Raw genomic sequence first — 22258 nt, 5'->3', positions numbered from 1 at the left:
TCTATTTCCTGGATCTGAATGCCTGTTTCCCTTCCCAGATTGGGAAAGTTTTCAGCTAGGATTTGTTCAAATACATATTCTGGCCCTCTGTCCCTTTCGGCGCCCTCGGGAACCCCAATTAAACGTAGGTTTTTCTTCCTCAGACTGTCATTTATTTGCCTTAATCTGTCTTCATGGTCCCTTAATTGATTGTCTCTTTTTTCCTCAGTTTCCCTCTTTGCCATTAACTTGTCTTCTATGTCACTCACTCGTTCTTCCACCTCGTTAACCCTCGTCGTTAGGACTTCTAGTTTGGATTGCATCTCATTCAATTGATTTTTAATTTCTGCCTGATTGGATCTAAATTCTGCAGTCATGAAGTCTCGTGAGGCCTTAATGCTTTTTTCTAGAGCCACCAGTAGCTGTATAATGGTGCTTCTGAATTGGCTTTCTGACATTGAAGTGTAATCCAGATTTTGTAACTCTGTGGGAGCGAGGGCTGTTTCTGATTCTTTCTTTTGAGTTGAGGTTTTCCTTCTAGTCATTTTGCTCAGTGCAGAGTGGCCAAAAACAAGTTGTATTGGAACACGGGGGAGTATCACTGGTCCGTCCAGCTGGTCTTCTGGGGGAGGGGCCTGCTGTGCTGATTTTCAGGTGTTAGCACTTGGGGGAGCTGCTCTGCCCCTGCCCGCTGCAGGGCTCAGCGGGGGTTGTTTACCCCGTGGGGCCCCAGGAGGAACAGCAGCAGTTGCTATGGCAACTCTGGAAGCCTGGATTTAGCCTCCGCAGGAACTACGGGTTTCGGGGCTCTCGGTTCTCCGTCTGCAGGGCCTGGAGGCTCCGGGGCGGGGCCGCTGATCTGCTCAGCTCGGGGCAGGAGCGTCCTTGGTGTCCTGGGCCCTCCCGGCCTCTGCCTGTCCCGGGGGAGGCCGGATCCTGGGCTGTGTCCTGGCGCCCTGTGCTCCGGGGCCTGCGCTGTGGGATTCGCGCTCCCGCCCCGCAGCCCCCTCCGCGGAGCCGCCGCCCGAGCCCCTCCGAGCTGCTCCGGCCCCGCCGTGCGCGCTGCAGCCCTTAGGGAGCTCGGCGCACTCCCCTGCGCTCGCAGGTGTCTGTCAGTGTCCCCGGGAGCCCGAGGGCATCCCCGCCCTCCTGGGTCCTGCTCCAGCTCCCTGCGAGCCCCTTTCCGCCCGCCCGGGAAGGTTGGTGCAGCTCCTGCTCCTCCGGGACGGGGCTCTCCTGTCCTGGGGACACTCGCCCCGGCCTCAGCCCGGCTCCTCGCGGGGCCCCTCCCCCTCGGAGGCCTTTTGTTCCTTTATTTCTTTTTCCCCGTCTTCCTACCTTGATAGAAGCGCGGACTCTTCTCCCTGTAGCGTTCCAGCTGGTCTCTCTTTACATCTCAGGCCGAATTCGTAGATTTTCAGGATGATTTGAAGGTTATCTAGGTCATTTGGTGGGGACAGGTGATTTGGGGACCCTGCTCTTCCGCCATCTTGCCCCTCCCCCCACTAATGATATTTCAAACTTATGTATAGTCACAGAGAACTTTTAATAGCTCAAGTATATGTGCTTCTTTGTAGCACAATACTAATTTTCATATATGTATTTTGTCTTTTGATTATCTGAGTATTTTTGTGTTTATTTTATAATATAGTCACCTCAAAAAGTAAACACAATGTAAATGCATGTTCTCTTGTGATCCAGTGTGGTTTTAATCCTTGTTTTAGTGCCCAACTAATGAATCATCACAAAGGACAGGAATAAAAACAGTATATGATGTTTTAGTAATATTTTTACCTTTTAAAATTTATCGAAAAATAAATTAAATGTATCTGACATTGCTTTTTATTGTTATTTGTGTAATTATTAAATTGCATTTCACTTTGTTGTTAGTTTAAATATATGTCTAAAGATGAAATATGAAGACTTTAGACATTAAAACAGTTTTCTCTATTTTCTTTAATGAAAGATGGATAACTCTCTTATCCCAAAATCTTATATTAATGAACAGATCTTAGAATTAACACGAATATTACAAAAATTGATATGTTATCATCTAAATAGAGAACTCTAAATAGAGTATCTCATGGCTCCAAATAGGCAAATAGTAACTAAGTTTGATTTTGTGTCCAAACTATGTATTAAAGACAAATCCAAACTCAAAGCACTCATTAATATAAATTCGGGAAAGTAGAAAGAATTGATAAATTAATATTTATGTTTTCTTTTCTACCCTCTTTCTTTCCATTTCCTCCTCGTGCCTGCCTGCCTGCCTTCCTTCCTCCCTTCTTTCCTTCCTTCCTTCCTTCTTACTTACCTTTTTCCTTCCTTGTTCAAGGAAATCTGCTAAACTCTTTCCTTTTATTCCATGCTCAACCTGTACCCAAGAATACTTCTCTGATCTCAAAAAGAATACTTTTGTTTAAAACTGAAAAATACAGGGAGGTATTGAAAGGCAAATGAATAAAATGAATTTTAGCACATGTGGTTTGCCCCCCTACAAATTATCAAAAAACCTCCCTGAATAAGAGTCCCAAATCAGCAGCATACATTTATTTCTTTGATGATCCACATCCTTCTGATTTACACCCTTTGCATTTTTACCCTGAGGTATAATTTTGATTTTTAAAATGCCCACATTTTAAAGATATACCTGAATTAATTTTAGGTACACATTTACTAATGTACACATTTATGATATATTGTGTGCAGGTATATAGTTTTATCTCATTGTGGTTTTAAGTTATATTTCTCAGATGCATAATTATTTTAAGCATTTTTAGATATACTTATTGTACATGTGAATGTTCTCATTTGTGAAGTGTCTATTCAAGTTTTTAACTAATTATAAATTTGCATGTCAATTTTATCTTTTCATTGATTTATATTTGTTATTTGAATATTCTGAATAAGAATTTTCAGATATTTTTCTTCCACTCTGTGGCTTGCCTTTTCATGTTTCCATTACCAACATAGTGTAAAAAATAATTTATTTTGTTTTATTCCTTAATGTTATATTGTTACATTTTTATTGAATTAATGCAATATTCAATATTGGGATATAGTAGGAAATAGATAACATAGTTTATAGTAAATTTTTATAATTCAACAATTATATTAGACAATCTAACATGGAAAGTTGTACATCATTTCATCTGTATCTATTTTCAGCTCAACAATATTGTGATCTCTTCAAGAATCAACTGGTAGGATAATTATTTATAAAAATGGGCTCTTTTACTTTACTTCAAGAACTGCTCCTTAATCTAATGGCTATACATCTGTTTTCCCAATTACTATATTTCTTAAGAGAAAACTAGAAATATCTCTGAGATAGAAATTCTGTGAGCTTTGAAAGCAGATGCTATTAATTTAAGCAAGAGACAGAAAACATTTAAAAAGTTAACAGGGGAAATAGGGCATATATCTTATAGCTGGCAAACTACTGATTTATGACTTTCATTATGCTTTTACAATTAGAACAAGGATGTGAAACTTTGTGTTTAAATTATTATTCTTTCTATGATCAGATTTAGTTTTAGATAAACTCCATGAAATAGTCATATTAATAATCTTACACAAAAAGAAGAATCAATACAAAATTCCCAATGAGGTTTGCTTTGTTTCTGCTACATTCGCTTTCATTTCCTTCCTTGAGAAGGCATAATATACTAGAATAATTGAATCTAAATTATTCATGCTTTTTCTACCTCAGCTAATTTTTCAGTAAGATAACTGGAATATATAAACTATGCACATAATTTCCCTGTGAATAGTGATTGGGAGGCAGAATTATTATACTTTTTAGTAATACAATTTTTTCTGGATGTTCCAGAAACTTCTTACCAAATATAATTATTCAGCAAATATTTATTTGGTACCTCGTAATTTCAAGGTCCTATGAGAGCCACAAAGATAAAAAGAATAATCACCGTCTTTAAGGGAAAAAAATGATACCAAGCTAAAAGAATGTTATACAAATTATAATATAGAGAGTGGTAAAAGGGATACAAACATCCATGCAAAAAGATGAAGTACTGCAAGAAAATATATGTGCAGATTACATTGAGGACACTAACTGAAAAATAGAGGGGATTCTTAGCAGGGTAGGCTTAACTCAATTTATGTTGGTTTTAGGCAATTGATCTTAAAAAGATATTCTAGCCAAGGCAGAGGACATGTGAAAAATCACAAGATTATGAACAGGGATGGAAATCTTAGGATCTTACAGTTAATTTGGTATATCATGATGCATATACCTGGGGACAAAGAAAGGAATGAGTTTGGAAGGATTGTCTGTGGCCAGTCTGAATTTTAGCCTGAAGAAGATGGGAATATCATTATGCAGAAGTATGTGTTTATTTAAAATTTTAGTAAGATCACTATAGCCAGTAGGTAGTGAAAGGCAGCAGGAATAATAAACAGGCTGGTAAATTACCATGGAAGCTAAAATTTAGAACTCGCCTTCCCAATTCATGTCCTAGGCTTTACAAATGGTAGAATGATCAACTCTGTTATCTGAAACTGTCCTGCTGACACTGCCATTAAAACAGTTTATGTACCTCTGCACACAACAGACAGGTTCATAGGAATTAATATTACTAGATGCCAGCAGCCCCACATAATTGCTACTCTCTAAAATTCCATCAGTCCATGCTGTTCTTTTGGGGGGGACCCTATATGCAGGTACTTGAACAAATGCCATGTACAGGAGTAATGAACTTTAATTAACAAATAACAAAATTACATCAAAATAACAGAAATAAAAAGGACAAACATAGAGAAAGGGTAATCTAACCTAGTAGGGTGACCATAATAAGTGACCACAGTCTGTAAAGGAGAAATCAAAAGAAGTAGAAGGAGAAAGGAGCAAAGCTTACTTATATTGAGAAAATCAGTAGGATCCTAGATTTCTACTTCTTACTTACTTTTAGACTCCAAAAACAGTATACTCAGGTTTACCTGGAATTCCCTACTATCACATGAATTTGTTTCTGAATGTTCCACTTGTCAGTGTCTAATTTGCAGAAATAGCCAAGAGGAGAGTACTCAATACAAATGTTCTATAGAAAGGGAGTAGATTAAAAGTGCAATGTAAAGATCAAGGATATAAGCTAGTACCCTTATAAAAGTAGACTGACTGCCATGGGAAGGGGAAGATACAGAAACTAGGAAAGAATGAGAAATACTGTGATAGGTGAAATACGTGGTCTTAGATACGTAGGCTTATTCATCTTTATATTCCAATGTCTAACATAATTCCAGTCACGTAGAAGGTGCTTAACAAAGAGTCATTGAATCAATGAATTGGGAGTGTTCTTTAACACACCGAATGAACCCCAAGCACATATTATGAGGGCATTATTTTTATTGCATAGCAGGAAAGGGGAAAGATAGGGAGAGTAGATGCTACAAGTTTAATGAAATTGGATTTGTCCAACCTGGTTAGTACAGTTTTTGTTTTGTTGTAAATATTGCACATAAGTTTAAAATAGTCATTACAAAATGGCTTTTGAACTCTATAGAATAGGATATTGCTAATTCCTTAAATACAAAATATGCTATGTTGTCTATCTTTCATTTGCTGTTTGAGAGTCATTCTTCATCTTTCTCATCTGATTGCCCCAGAAAACTGACCTGCATTGATTAAATTGGCTAGTTCTCTTGCCTCTGGCTTCCTATTGGATTTGGCCAAAGGGAAGTACCATTAAAAAATGTCAATAAGGGGTAGGGGATAAAATCACAGTTGGCAGACCTCTAGCACTTGTCCTGCAGGTCATCTAGAATTGGCTGCATTCCATTTAGGGGGCTGCCTCACCTTCTATCTTCTCATGCCTTAGGGGGATGTACAGCCTCACTATTGCTAGGCCAATTACTACAATATCCTTATGATTTCCTTATGCCCTACAGAAATGCTTTATTATACTCTGCAAATTATTCAATTCTATTTTGATATTTATTTCTTGGTAGATACATGTGATAATCAATTGATAGTAATTTGGTAAAACTGATACTAGTTTGGTAAAATAGTAATATATAATTTATTTTAAAACATACACCAATAGAACTATTAAAGTTAGGGTATTTTAGACTTTTAGAATCTAGTCTCATTCATTTATTTAAATTCCTTATTTAATGGCTGACAATTTATCAAAAGATACAGAAACATGTCATCTTAGCAAGGATTATGTATGAAATCAATAATGTTAGCTGCTAAGAATAGAAAATATACCTAGGTAGAAATAACTATGAAAGCAGTGCCATTCAATTTCACAAGGAGACATTTATAAATGAGTTTAATACAGTGAACAAGTGTAAACTGTTCCAGATCGAATATGGATATGATTCATAATACTCAAGTTCACTGTTTTTAGGTTATCTGTCTTCAAATACATAAAAATAGAAATTTATAAATTTATGAATTTGTAAAAGTTGTGAATTTATTTACAGAAATAAGAATGTTTTCTTAATTCTTAAGGGAAATCACCTTGGGAGGTTTAGTACTTAGGTCAGAAATAATATTAAAAGAAGGTATAAAACATGAACCATTTCTATAATGTTTTATATATGAATAATATATATATAAATCTTTATAAAGAAAATTATAGTTAAGGTGTTATTCACTTTTTCATGTTATAAGTTTTATTTTGATTTCTTAAATTTAAACTTTTTAAGAAGACTATAAATTAGAAAAAAAGATAACTATAAATTGTATGTATAAATCCACATACAGTTATAAGCAGTAATACAGTATCCTTTACCAGTGGTAACAGATTGAAAAAATGTAGTGCAGTATCACAACCAGGATACTGACATTGACACAATCTACAGTTTATTCCAGTTTCCCTAGTTTAATTGTACTTGTGTGTATGTGTTTATCTAAATTTAAAAATCAGTATTGCTGCAGGGCTTTCCTGCCAATTTTTAATTACCATCAGACTGAATTCAGCATGGAAATTTTAGAGTGGAAGTCTACTAAAATAAAAGCACTTAAAGACATTTTATTTCAAAAAATTACAAAATCATTTATTGAATAAGCACTTCAGTTTTCTTTTCAATGTGTACATTATCACAATCAATGTTTTCATTTAATTAAACTCAGTAAATTATTTTAAGATTTACTTCTTTGTAGAATCTGAAGTCAAGATAATTATAGAAATTGGAAGTAATCATAAAGTTATAGTTACCAAAATATTTAAGAGACTTCTGCATATGATATTGATAGGAAACTAATTCACTCCTCCCATATCTTGTTGACTATTGAAATTAATATCAGAAATATAAGAATCAAGAAGGATCACATACAAATGGCCCTCAAACTTGGAAAACTATTTATCCATATGCCAGAATCTTTTACTTATAGAAAATAAAAGTAGAAAATGTGTTGATTTGTAGTTACTTATCCAGAAAAAGAAGGAGAGAAAATGGTAGATATACAAAGTCTCATTAATGTCCCAGCTTGTAAGGAGTAAGTACTGGAGGAGACAGTAAGCCAATAGAAGCTCTCTATTACCTGCCTCCATCACCAGCATTTGAAAACAGTTTTTCTTAGGAAGCTAAATGTAATGCAGCAATAGCTAATCTAAGGCAAACAGCAGGAATGAGATTGTCTTTGATTTGGCAGTTCTGCTAACCTATAACAATGGAAAAGAAGCTAGGCATAGACACCATTTGTAACTGATGTAATGCCTGTGCCAAAAATCCTAGGATGTACAAAATTGGCTCCTTATACAGTATTCACAAAACCCTCCTCAAGCATAGAACTTTTGTCAAACATTTTGTGCTGAGACCACCTATGGCTCCAACTGTGTTGGAGTTGGCACAAAGCTGAGATAGTAATAGAAGTTTATATCCACTAACTATTTAATCTTTTTTTTTAATTTTTATTTATTTATGATAGTCACAGAGAGAGAGAGAGAGAGAGAGAGAGAGGCAGAGACATAGGCAGAGAGAGAAGCAGGCTCCATGCACCGGGAGCCCGACGTGGGATTCGATCCCGGGTCTCCAGGATCGCGCCCTGGGCCAAAGGCAGGCGCTAAACTGCTGCGCCACCCAGGGATCCCCACTAACTATTTAATCTAACATACATTGGGTAGGTCTAATGGTAACCAGGTGCACTGTGATCTTGGCAAAGAAAATCATTTTCCTTGCTTTCCTGGGAAGATATCAAAGTCCTATAAAGCTCTATTTATTTAAGGAGGAATAAATTTTAGAACAACAAAGCACCTCAGCACTTAAAAAATTGTCCATCGGGATGCCTGGGTGGCTCAGTGGTTGAGCGTCTGCCTTCGGCTCAGGGCGTGATCCCAGGATCTGGGACTGAGTCCCACATCAGGTTCCCTGCAAGGAGCCTGCTTCTCCCTCTGACTATGTCTCTGCCTCTCTCTCTCTGTGTCTCTCGTGAATAAATAAATAAATCTTTAAAAAAAATTGTCCATCATAAAATCCAGAAAGTGTGTTTGTTAAGTTTCAGTAAGTAGTAATTATATTTAAAAATTACTATAGTAGAAAAAGAAAAAAGAGCAGCTTCTCCATGGTTTTGAGGAACCAGTGGAGGGAATAACAGAAACGAAATGGAAAGTTTAAGATATTGTAAGATAGTAGGATATTAGAAGGTAAAGTTAAAGAATTAATTCATGGAAAACTTCCACATAATGATGATTTACCAAGTAAGCTCTAAGAGGAGATGACTTAAGTACATTGGAGGTGAAGCTCAATAATGTTGAGAGCAAGGAAGCCAGAGAATCATGTATGGATAGGCTAGCCTTGAGGTCATTGAAGATACTGTAAAAAGAATTGATGTCAAAGGTAAACTGAGAGCCAGAAATGAGAGTAAATTGTAGGACATCAGGTGGCAGCAATATAGACAACTTAGAAAATGGTGCTGGAGACCCCAAGCCCCAAGTAGTTTTCATATTCAGGTGAAGAGGGAGACATAGATTGAAAAGTTTGTCAAGTACACAGTAATATTAATATGACTGATATCCATAAGTGCACGATGTATGGCAGCTAATATCATTGTGGATTTTGTCATAAAAGGGGATATCAGGTGGTCTACATTTTATTAATGAAATGATTTTTTTCTTAAAGGCATTTTTACTATATTGTGGAGCTGCCAAAGAAACATAAAAAAAGAATGAGTGTACACTAAATATAATAATATAATAATAATCCAAAACAAGTTCATATCTCTTTTAGAAAGTCATCCAATAGTACTTTCATTTCATAATGCCCAAAGACACTGGCAAAGCTCATAATCTGAATAATATACTAGGAAATTATTAAATATATTTTAAACTGATGAAATGGAGGACTTAACTATAAACCAGTTAGAACTAAGAGACATCTATAGCTCACATCCCCAACAACAGTGGAATGCACATTCTTCTCAAATGCACGTGGAATATTCTTCAAAAACTGCAATATATTGGGCCATAAACAAACCTCAATTAATTTAAAAGAATGGAAATAATACAAAGTTTGATTGTTGAACTCAATGAGATGAAATTAGAAATTAAAATAACAAAATGAAATTTGGGAAACTCAAAGATTTGTGAATTTTTTTAAAAAGTCCTAAATAACCAATGAATCCAATGGGAAATTTAAATACCTTGAGATGAATGAAAAGATGGTACAACACACTAAAAATTTATGAGATTTAACTAATACAGTACATAGAGATTTGAAGCTGTAAATGCTTATATTTAAAAAGTAAAAGTCTCAAATCAATAACTTCATTTTCCATTTCAAGACTCTAAAAAAAGAAAAGCAAATTAAATTTAGAGCAACCAGAAGGCAGAGTATAATAAAGATTCGAGGAGAAATTAAAGAATCAAAAAGTAATAAAATTGAAAATAAAATCTTGTTACATGTGCACACATCCATGTACATAAATATTTTTTAAAAGGACAAAAGCTCTCAACAAACATTTATCCAAAGATATCAAATGATATTTAAGCATACAAACAAGATACTAAATATCATTTGTCATTGTGGAATCTCAAATTGAAACAATAAGGTACCACTACATACTTTTAGAATAGGTAAAAATCCCCCCAAAATGACAATACCAACTGCTGACTAGACACCTGAACAACAGGAACTCTCTCATTCATTGCTAGTGGGAATGCAAAATGCTACAAGCCCCTTTGAAAGACAGTTTGACAGTTCCTTACAAAGCTAAAGGAAGTCTTACACTACAATCTGCCAATTGCATTCCTAAGTATTACTCAATTGATTTGAAAATGTATGTTTACCCAAACCCACACACACATATTCATAGCAACTTTACTCATAATTGCCAGATACTTGAATCAACCAAGATACCTTTCAATTGGTAAATGGATAAGCTATGGTACATCCATAAAATATATTATTAATGATTTTAAAAAAGGAACTATTAAGCTCAAAAAGGCCTGGATGAATTTTAAATACATTATTACTAAGTGAAAGAGACCTGTTTAAAAAAAAAAAAAACTACACTCTATCATCACAATTATATGCCATTCTGGAAAAGACTAAACTATAGAGATCATAAACATCAATGGTTTCCAGGGAGTTAGAGGTACTGAGGAGGCTGAAGAGGTGAAATAGGGATTTTTAAACAGTGAAACCATACTATATGATACTGTAGTGGTAAGTATAAGACATTAGACATTTATCAGAACCATAGAAATTTTACATAGAACTTTACAACTCTAAATAAAACTTGATATATGCAAATTTTAAAAATCAATAAGGCGGCTGGGGAATCTCAGGGTGGAATGCAGGATGTTACAAAACAATCTAAACATAGCACAATGTATAAAACAACATCACTAAGGGAACAGGGAAATAAGACAATGACTTAACTTTTGGAATGAGTGGGATCTATAAGACTAAAGACAAAGGAACTATATATAACCATTGTATTATTGTTGATAAAATTGTTTTTTGTGGGAGTATGGATTGATTAATAGTTTAGAAATCACTGCTACATGTATATTAGAATTGAACAATTAAGTAAATGAATGCAAGTGGAGGAGTGGAGGAGTCAGGTGTCTTATTGTTGGAGTGAGAGGTGATGATAAGAGGGGAGAAGGCTAGAATGTTCCATGTGGTAATGGATTAGAGTTGGATACATCCGTATGAACTCATGTGTAACTTAATATAGAAATATATGATTACATAAAGAAATATGTGTGAAGGGAGCCTGGGTGGCTCAGTCAGTTAAGCGTCTGCCTTCAGCTCAGGTCATGATCCCCAGGGTCCTGGGATTGAGTCCCACATCTTGCTCCCTGCTCAGTGGGGAGTCTGCTTCTCCCTCTGTCCTCCCTCCCTGCTTGTAATATCTCTTTCCCTCTCTCTCTCTCTCTCAAATAAATAAATAAAATCTTAAAAAAAAGAAATATGTGTAGAAAGTGGAGGGTTGGTGCTTGCACATGGGTTAGTATACATAAATATATCTCCTTGCTTTGTCAGCTGAAAGGACCTAGAAGCAATGACCACCCAGTAACAATAAGCATATGCAGAATCTAGATCTTGGAGTCATTGTCCTCCAATAAAAGGAAACAGGGCCCCTTAGAAAAATCATTGATCCTACAACTGATCTGGAGCAGGAATTACACAAGATGAGCTCACGACATCTAGTAGGGACAGAGTAAAAAAGTGTGAAGAAGAAGAAGAAGAAGAAGAAGAAGAAGAAGAAGAAGAAGAAGAAGAAGAAGAAGAACGTGTCAGTGGGATCCAGGAGTCAACTGAAAGAGCTCCCAAAGGTAAAAGCTGGAACAATCTAAACAACTAAACAAGGAAAATAGTATTGGATTATAACTGAAAATATAAAACAAATATCCATGAGTCCATACTGATATAAGTAGATAAATTAGGGGTGGGGGGACGAATCTCCTGTGGAGAAACTTTACAAATAATTTATGTTGATACTCCATTCTTAAAGAGGTGAAGTATAATCTCCCACTCTTTAAGTTGTAACTGTCCATAATGACTTTCTTCCAAAGATTAGAGTATGAAAAAGGAGGGGGGAAATTAGCTTTAAATCTGACAAGAGCAAAATGTGATTACTAGCTCAGGTCAGGTGATCAAGGTTAATATCAACAGTGATAGGTCATATTGATAGTACGTACTCTTGACATTTGATGAGAATGGTACTTGATCTCTGTGATCTTCCCCAAATATTATTCCAGTCTAATCATGAGATGAGTAGCAGACAAGGCTCAATTGCAAGACATTTTACAAATTACCTGACTAGTACTCCTTTAAACTATCAAGGTCACAAAAAACAAGGAGAATCTGAGAAATTGTAACAGCCAGGAAGAGCCTTAGGAGACATAACAAAGACATACGATTTCCTGAATGAGATTCTAGAACATAAAAATGACATTAATGAAAATCTGAGGAAATCTGAATAAATACAAACTTCTGTTACTAATAAAGTATTAATTTTGGTTAATTAATTGTAACAAATGTACCATCCGAATGAAAAAATGTAACTAATGAGACTACTGGGTGTGGAGTATACAGGAACTCTGTGTTCTCTCTTTACAATAATTCTAAAACTTCTGAAATGTTTATTTAAAAGACCAGTAGTATGCCAATTCACCAAGTTTCCCTTAAATACTTAATGAAGACATAAAACAGTTGTAAAACCTGGCAACCCCATATCCATAATTCTGGAGCAATTGCTAAAAAGAGACTGATAGATCCAAACAGAAAGCCATCAATCTTGGAACCTCCTGAAAAAGAGAAAAAGCTTTGCTAAAAAATGATTATTCTTTCCACTATTTCTGCTTCCCCATCCCACCTATCCTCATGTTTACTTTTAACCTTCCCCACATTATAAATTTAGGATTTGAGCATAACTGATAACCTGTTAGCCTTCATTGTAGTCTAAGACTGGTGCTTTTTGAGAAAATTAAAGTGTTCTTTCTGTCATCACTATCTTTTTGTACTTGCTTTGGCAGCATATATACTGTCATCACTACCTTTTATCCCACATTTACTTAGGCAATGCAGCTACCCAAAAACAAACCTGGAATATTAATAGTTAGTTGCATTATGTGAAGTAGAAAACTTTTAGGTAGTGAAAGAGACATAAAACACCCTAAAAGAATACCAAAATTTGAGAATTTTCTGATAAAATCACTCCAAAATAAAGACATTCTGAATTTGTTAATAGAAAATAACATGATTGCCTTTGATAAAAGCCCATTCCAAAGTGGAAATTGAAAAGTAAGCAGTTTTATCAGTATGCCTTATTCCAGATATGAAAAAGATTCAGAGGGGCCTCAAAGTTAAACCATACCCACTGCCTGTTGTCATATACTGGCTTTTTTTTCTTAATTTTTTTTATTTTTTATTTTTTATTTATTTATTTTTTTTATTTATTTAGGATAGTCACAGAGAGAGAGAGAGAGAGGGAGAGAGAGAGAGAGAGGCAGAGACACAGGCAGAGGGAGAAGCAGGCTCCATGCACCGGGAGCCCGACGTGGGATTCGATCCCAGGTCGCCAGGATCGCGCCCTGGGCCAAAGGCAGATGCCAAACCGCTGCGCCACCCAGGGATTCCCCATATACTGGCTTTGAGTGAATTCTAAAAAAGAAAAGAAATAGAAAATAAAAATAAGCCATTAAGAACTGCAACAATGGGAAATGGAAAATACCTTGAAGTCTTAACGCAAAAGCATACTTCTAAAGCTTATGCACTGTAGCATCAAGTAGAAGATTCCATGAAGCTGCTTTCATCCTCAATAGAATGCAAAAAGTATGACTTCTCTCCAATAGAAGCAGAGAGCTGAAAGAGGACAACAGAATGAGATGACATGTGTACAGATAACAGGAAGAGAAAGAAAGATGAAAGAAATTGTGTAAGAAAGAATTGCAAAATACCTAAGAATGTGCCAACAAAATGAAAGCCTATATTGAAGGCAAAAATAAAAGGTCACAAATCATAAGCCTTTGTCAAAATTGTAGTTCAAATTATAGGTCATACATTTCAACAGCATTTATTGAGAATTTGAATCAAGGGATGAACAAACAAAAATATTGGGCCAAATATATGGAAGATTAATAATTATTTATAAATGATTATCATAAAAACAATATCCAGGTAAAGTACAATGCTGTCTAGGGAAATATATAATATGTAAATTTTCACCATAAAATTGAATTTTCTGTCAGCTTGCTTTTCAGAAGATGTCTTATAGAATTTTACTCAATTATAATGGTTTCCTATTATTTCCTGTTAATTATACATACTTCAAGGCTCTCCTTGCTGTAATTTTTTATAGGTTTACTGTTAGAAATTTTGCTTACTTAATATATATTTATTATAGAATTTGCACATATTAATTAACATAATTCTGGCTCAATAAGTATGGCTTTTCTGATTTTATTATATTTAATGCAACCAATTTAAATAATGTGCAGAACATTTCAGAGGTAGTGAATCCATCTCTAAGATTTGTCCCGTTAACTAGATATATGCAAGAAAAAAAGGAAAATTATAGCAAAATTATTTTTAAAAATTACATAGACATGGATGGAACTGGAGGGAATTATGCTGACTGAAAATAAGTCAAATAGAGAAAGACAATTATCAAAAAAAAAGGAGAGAAAGACAATTATCATATGGTTTCAGTATGATGTGGAATATAAGAAACAGTGCAGAAGACCATAGGAGAAGGGAGGGGAAACAATGGGAAGTCGTCAGAAAGGAGAAAAACCATGAGACTCTTAACTATAGGAAACAAACGAGTGAGAATTGCTGAAGAGGAGGTGGGTGAGGGGGATAGGGTAATTGGGTAATGAGCATTAAGGAGGGCACTATGTGATCAGCACTGGGTGTTTATATGCAACTGATAAATTATTGAACACTACATCTGAAACTAATATATACTGTATGTTCACTAAATTCAAATTAAAAAAATTAAATGCAGGAAATTTACTTCCTATCTTTGAGAGAAAAATATTGACAAGTGAAATCAATCAGTTATATGGAGGGAAAACACGAAAATAATTCAGAATAAAAAAGCAAATCAATGAAAGAGAGAAGATATTTTATACAAGATATGCAAATACAGATACAAAATTTAAAATACGTTGTTTGGGGATCCCTGGGTGGCGCAGCAGTTTAGCGCCTGCCTTTGGCCCAAGGTGCGATCCTGGAGACCCGGGATCGAATCCCACGTCGGGCTCCCAGTGCATGGAGCCTGCTTCTCCCTCTGCCTGTGTCTCTGCCTCTCTCTCTCTCTCTCTCTGTGACTATCATAAATAAATACAAAAAAAAAAATTAAAAAAAATACGTTCTTTAATAAATTCTGAAAGCAAATGGAATTGAAGCCCTAGCAAACCATATGTTATACATTACTTTCATTTATATAAAAATAACTTTTTTTGACAGGACTTACAGTGTTTCAATGACTATCCCAGCAAAAATAATTAAAAATACATATCCAAGAAATTTTTAATTAAGCTAGCTTTATTTCTTATTTTAAAACCAAAATATGTTAACAAGTCAACAATACAGAGAATTATAAACAAAAATAAAATTTTTTTTTAATTTTTTTTTAAATTTGTTTATTTATGATAGTCACAGAGAGAGAGGCAGAGACATAGGCAGAGGGAGAAGCAGGCTCCATGCACCGGGAGCCCGACGTGGGATTCGATCCCGGGTCTCCAGGATCGCGCCCTGGGCCAAAGGCAGGCGCTAAACCACTGCGCCACCCAGGGATCCCACAAAAATAAAATTTTATTCCAAAAATTACAAATCTTTTAGTGTCTGTATATTTTGATGGATTTCTATAAATATCCTAACATGCACTAACATATTTCCAAATCAGGATAATAGTTAACAGATTCCTTGGACTATGTTAACCTCTGTTTTTAAGTTAGCAAAACATCATGAGCATGTTTCTATTTTAATAACTTATAGAACTAATATCAAGTATTTGATAGTCTTTTAACTGTTGGACTATAGGGTCTTCTGCATTGTACGCCACCTTAAGTGGTACTGTATTGTGCAGTGTGAAAATATATAAAGTAACAAATGAACATGGTGTTGAGGGATGGTGGGTGGTAAGTACAGTATACATAAATTTATTTTGTTTTATGGAATGTACAATAAGGGTGTCAACAAATGTAGAAAAATAAGTTTCAACCAGATAGTGAAAAGATTATCTGTTGTAAAATTGAACAATATAAAGAAGGCTGAAGGTCTGACTCATGTTAACCTTGGGTATAAATATTTCCCAATTTACTTTTATGTAAGTGTGTCATTTCTTCACGAATTTTCTTCTTAAGTTCTGAAATAATTTGTGTAAATTCCTCTAGTACTTCTATTTTGGGAGCAAATATGTATTTGTGCAGTGTAGCAATAGGTAATCATAATCGCCTTACCTTAGTTTTACAAAATGATAAATTACACTCTAACTTGGAAAATACTACAACTTAGAGCTAGTAGTGCTATGTTACTTACCCGTGCCAAAGAAGTTCTGTTTCTTAGATTTAGTAAAAATAATAATTTAAAATATGTTCAGTTGCAATCATTTCAAAATTTACTTCCTGGGGAGGCATTTTATTCTGAGGTAATTATAATCACTTTTTTTGAAAATAACTGATTAAGCACTGTTTCATCTTCCTGAGAAATACAGGGACTAGCTTATTAAACTACTTTTGAAAATGAGAGCCGTAAGTGAGGTGAAAGTGAAGTGATTCTAAAGTTCTGAAGTACTCTAGTTTTGAGATTAAAGATTCTCTAAACCTGCCACTTTTGCACTTCATTAAGCGGTTTAGAGAATAATTATAATGCATTTTTTGAAATTAACTTTCTAGGTTCAAATCAATTTTTGATTGTGGAATTCAGGGAGAATATGCTAAATTGCTCCAGCTCCAAGCTCAAGAACTTCCAATTTCATCAAAACAAGTATATAATAAGTTATCAAGAAATACTTACAGTGTGGAGATGTAGTTTAGAGACAGACTTTAAGATATTTTTTCTATTTGGATAACTTGAGTCAATAGATGAAATTAGTTGCTATCTGCTACAGAGGTAGCCAATTAATGAAATAATTCTTTTATTTAGGTAACTAATAAATATTGATAGGAGTGCATTAGCACAAAAATCCTCAGTAGATTCTATTAATATTAATTTCATCTCTGACATAAATTAAGGTGTCAGCTATCTACATTGAAATTTGATGGATTTTAAACTCAGAATTGTATATGCTTGACATAACAATAAAGATGGAGCACTTAAATATTTTATAATTAAGTAAAGGTTAGAGTTAAGCTTGGCTTATAAAATCTTTAGGCAAATGACCTTATTAAATAACTCTCAATAATGGTGCATATTTCAAAAGAGCCTCTAATGTGTGAAATAATTAAAATCAGAAACATTTATAGATATTATAGATATTACCAATATTAATTAGGATTATGATTTTATTTATAGTTAACATTGGTGAATTTTTAACCTTAAGGTTAAAAACAAAAAGTAAACATTTTTTTTTTGCTTTTATTTGTAAATAGTGAGAAAGTAAAATATTCAAAATAGTTGGATATATGAGCACACCCGATCTACAAAACCTGAGAGTTAACATTAATACCATGGTTACATTAATGCTTTTTATTTTTCCCACTAGACCTTACATTGCTCATTGAAATAATTGAATAGTTGTTTATTAGCCATATAATTTTTTATTCTTCAGTTACTTATTGACTTAATATGTTGCTATGAACACCAAAAAAAATTTAAATTTTAAAAGTTTAACTATAAATAATTGAAATGAGGAGGTTAAGTACATTCACAGAATCTTAAAAGTTCATTTTATTTAACTATTTATTTTATTTAACTTAAAAGTTCATTTTATGTATTTGAACACACTTAAAGAGACAGACAAAACCAAATGTTGAAGGGGATTTCTATTTCATGTTTTTGATCATAGTCCCAAATACGAGGATAATAATCACTGAGTATATATATATGTTTTAGAGAGAACACCAAGAAAAGATAGAACTCTAGCACTACCTGCAACCATCTGGATATACCTGACATATATATAGTTAAAAAAAGGAAGACAGATTCCATATTTATAGATTTTTTAAAAATGAGCAAAAGTAAACAATGTCACTTATAAAGGAAAGCTAGTCATAAAAAGTTGTAAAAAGTAAAAGTAAAGAAAACATACGATGATAATGAAAATCAGGGCAGTTTTACCTTTGAAAGAAGGGAGACATTGTGGTTGGTAAGATGTGCTAGCATTTCTTGACCCAGGTGATGGTTATCTGGATTTCACTTTACAATATTTGTGAAATTGTGCAATTACGTTTTAGACATTTTTTGTACGTACATTATTCTTGCAGTATAAAATTTTGAAAAACGAGTAATAAAGCAACTTGTTTGTGCTCTACAGACTTTATGCAGTAACTTAGTGTTGCACATATTTAAAACCCTTCACACCTAAACAGTGTACATTTGGCCATAAACAGAAAATAGTGTCACGGTGTGTAGTTTTCCTCACAGATCCACACTTAACTGAGGGAAAGGTGACCTAATTTCATCAGTTACTACACATAAAGATTTCTCTGCCTTGCTAAACACTGAACACTCATGGCTAGTGGGCTACTCTTCACTAACCTGGACACTTCTGTTAACCACTTGAGTTAAAAGCATGGCAAAATTACATTTGATTACAGAGTAGCGGTTATTTTTATTGCACTTGTTAATACAAGTATATGGTTTCATTAACTATTATGTAAAAAACTAAGATCTACCAGTGAAAATAAGGAATAGTTTCTATAAAAGCTCAATAAAGTATTTCAGGAAAGCTTTGTTTTAAAAATCCTATAGCAATGGGCAAGCTGGATGGCTCAGCGGTTTAGCGCCACCTTCAGCTCAGGGTGTGATCCTGGAGTCCCGGGATCGAGTCCCACATCGGGGTCCATGCATGGAGCCTGCTTCTTCCTCTGCCTGTGTCTCTGGCTCTCTCCCTCTGTATCTCTCATGAATAAATAAATAAAATCTTAAAAAAAATAAATAAAAATCCTATAGCATCAATTTTAGGAAATGATTAGGGAAAATATCTGAAAAAAAAAAACTAGGTGATTCCTCTTTTAGGTAACTTTGCAAGAGCTTTTAATTTAATGTTGTAATTTAAAGTAACACCAAATTCTGTGCCATAGGTGATGTATCCTAATTACAGTTTTAGGTAGGTAAGCTTATATGGGATTCTAATCAGTAGTCTGAAAGAAAATAACTAAACCCTACATTAAATTATGGCAAGTATTTTTTTCTAAGTAAAGGCTTGGATTTTTTTTTTTTTAAGACAAGATACCTAATCAATGAATTACTATGTGAGTTCAGTTATATACTTGTATATGTCTGTGTATGCATGTGTGTACGTAAAATTAAAGTTTATATTTTGGGCAGCTCGAGTGGCTCAGCGGTTTAGTGCCGCCTTCAGTCCAGGGCGTGATCCTGGAGACCTGGGATCTAGTCCCACATCCGGCTCCCTGCATGGAACCTGCTTTTCCCTCTACCTGTGTCTCTGCCTCTCTCTCTCTCTCTCTCTCTCTCTCTCTCTCCTCTCTCTCTGTGTGTCTCTCATGAGTAAATAAAATCTTAAAAAAAATAAAAAATAAAGTTTATATTTCCAATTATAAGTGACTTTTTCAGTTATCCAAACAAAGATCATATCTGACTGAATTATATACTAGGGCTTTTACTGTACTCCCATGTATTAAACCAATCATAAAAATAAACAGTTGGAAAAAAATAAACAGTTGGAAACCATCAACAAAATGAAAAGACAATACAGAATGGGAGAAAATACTTGTAAATCATGTATCTGATAAGAGGTTAATATCCAAAATACATAAAAAAACACATAAAACTCAATAGAAAAAAAACCCCACAACAATCTGTTTAAAAATAGAAGACCTGAATAGACATTTTCCCAAAGAAGATATATAGCCAGCAAGTACATGAAAAGATACTGAACATCATTAATCATCAAGGGAATGCAAATCAAAACCCCAATGAGATATCACTTCACACCTGTTAGAATAGCTATTATCAAAAAGACAAAAAATAAGTGTCAGTGAGGATGTAGAGAAAAGGGAACTTTCATACACTGTTAGTAAAGCCATCATGGAAAATTCTATGGTAGTTCCTCAAAAAATTAAAAATAGAACTATCATGTGATTCATCAATTCCACTCCTGGGTTTTTATCTGAAGAAAATGAGGGGACGCCTGGGTGACTCAGTGGTTAAGCATCTGCCTTCGGCTCAGGGCGTGATCCTAGAATCCCGGGATCGAGTCCCACATCGGGCTCCTTGCAGGGAGCCTGCTTCTCCCTCTGTGTCTCTCATGAATAAATAAATTAAATTAAAAAAAAAAGAGTCTGGCTCTATCTGAAGAAAATGAAACCACTAATTTGAACAGATTTATGCACCCTATGTTCATTGCAGCACTATTTACAATAGCCAAGTTATGGAAGGAACCTAAATGTCCATTAATAGATAAATAAAGAAATTTGGTATGTATATACAATAGAAAATTATTTAGCCATGAAAAGCAATTAAATCTTGCCATTTGCAACAACATGGCTAGACCTCAAGGGCATTATGATAAATGACATAAATCAGAGAAAGACAAATACTATGTGATCTTTTTTATATGTGGACTCTAAAAACAAAACTAAACAAACAAAAACCAAGGTGGGGCTCCTGGGTGGCTCAGTTAAGCAGCCAACTCTTGGTTTCAGCTCAGGTTGTGATCTCATGGTTGTAAAATTGAACCCCTCAATGAGCTCTGTGCTCGGAGCAGAGTCTTTTTCAGATTCTCACTCTCTCCTCTTCTGCCTCTCCCCACTCTCTATCAAACAAGTAAATGAAATCTTAATAAAAAAAAAAAAGCTTAAAGATAACAAAAAAGATTGATAGTTGCCAAAGGCAAGGATCAAGATGTGAGTGTGGGAGGGGGGTGGGGGATGAAGAATGAGTGAAGAGGGTATTAAATGTTCTAAAAAATGAATCTAAAAGCTAACTATGTATATTACTATGTCAATTAATAAAAATAACTTAAATTGAGAGCACACTTTATAGTTTAAAATAGCACATTCTTCTGTGCAGTTTTATGAAAACTGTTTCCGGATGATAAGACTAAAATTTGGAATTACTAATTGATTCATTTAAAAAATTCATTTTCAATTAACACTATTATTTCACTGTAGTGCAGTTTTTTTATAACAATATTCTCCATTATTCCCTCCTATCCTTTATAGAATTGTTGTCATTCATCTCACTTATTCTGTAATCAGTACATTGTTACTATTACTATTTTGAACTGTTATCTAGTAGATTAATAATGATATAAAAATAAAAGATTTTATTTGCTGTCAAAAAAATGTTACTTTAGTCTTTTGTCCTTAGCTTTTATATAGTGCACTTTTCCATTTTGTTCTTAAGTATGCTTTAAGAATGTGTTTTTTTTTAATGCACAGTTATGTGTTGTATGAATGCACGATAGGTTTTTTTTGGTAATTTCTCCATTTTTGGATTTTAAACCTCTAGGCTCTGAATTTTCTCTCTGCATTTTCTTTACCTCTGAGGATGAAGTGCCTCATGTTTTCAGAGAAGTATATGACATCTTCTCATCATTTTCTTTACATGCTCTGCATTGAGTTTCTTTTCTTTTTTTTTTTCTTTTTGAAGATGTTATTTACTTATTTATTTACTTGACAGGAAGAGAGAGCACAATCAGGGGGAGCAGCAGACAGAGGGACATAGAGAAGCAGGCTTCCTGCTGATCAAGGAACCTAACGTGAGGCTCCATCCCAGGCTCCCAGGATCATGACTTGAGCCAAAGATTATACTTAACTGACTGAGCCACCGAGGTGCCTGACAAGTTGAATTTCTAGATTCCTGGCAGAGGTAGTATGCACAGTCCTGCTTAGTCAGGCATTAATTAGCAAATATCCATCAAGTACCTGTATTGGCCAAGTGCTATTCTAGAAACAGAGAGCAACAACAACAAAAGACATCATGATTAGACATCGTGGCTAGGTTCCCATCTCTGTGAACCCACCACAGAAAGGCACTTACAAAAGAAAGGAGAGTTGTTGAGAGCTGAATAGACTTAACAAAATGTGCTTATTTCAGAAATAAAATATCTAAATGTTTTTCTCTGCTTTCACGTATAAAAGGTTGAAATCACCTTAAGATCACCTATGTATTTTCCCATATGAAAAAAAAAATGTTTCCACTTTTTGTGATGCTTTGTTTTACATAG

Source organism: Nyctereutes procyonoides, unplaced genomic scaffold, assembly GCF_905146905.1.
Source record: "Nyctereutes procyonoides isolate TBG_1078 unplaced genomic scaffold, NYPRO_anot_genome, whole genome shotgun sequence".
In the NCBI taxonomy this organism is placed as follows: domain Eukaryota; kingdom Metazoa; phylum Chordata; class Mammalia; order Carnivora; family Canidae; genus Nyctereutes; species Nyctereutes procyonoides.
Note: the sequence above shows the minus strand (reverse complement) of the source record.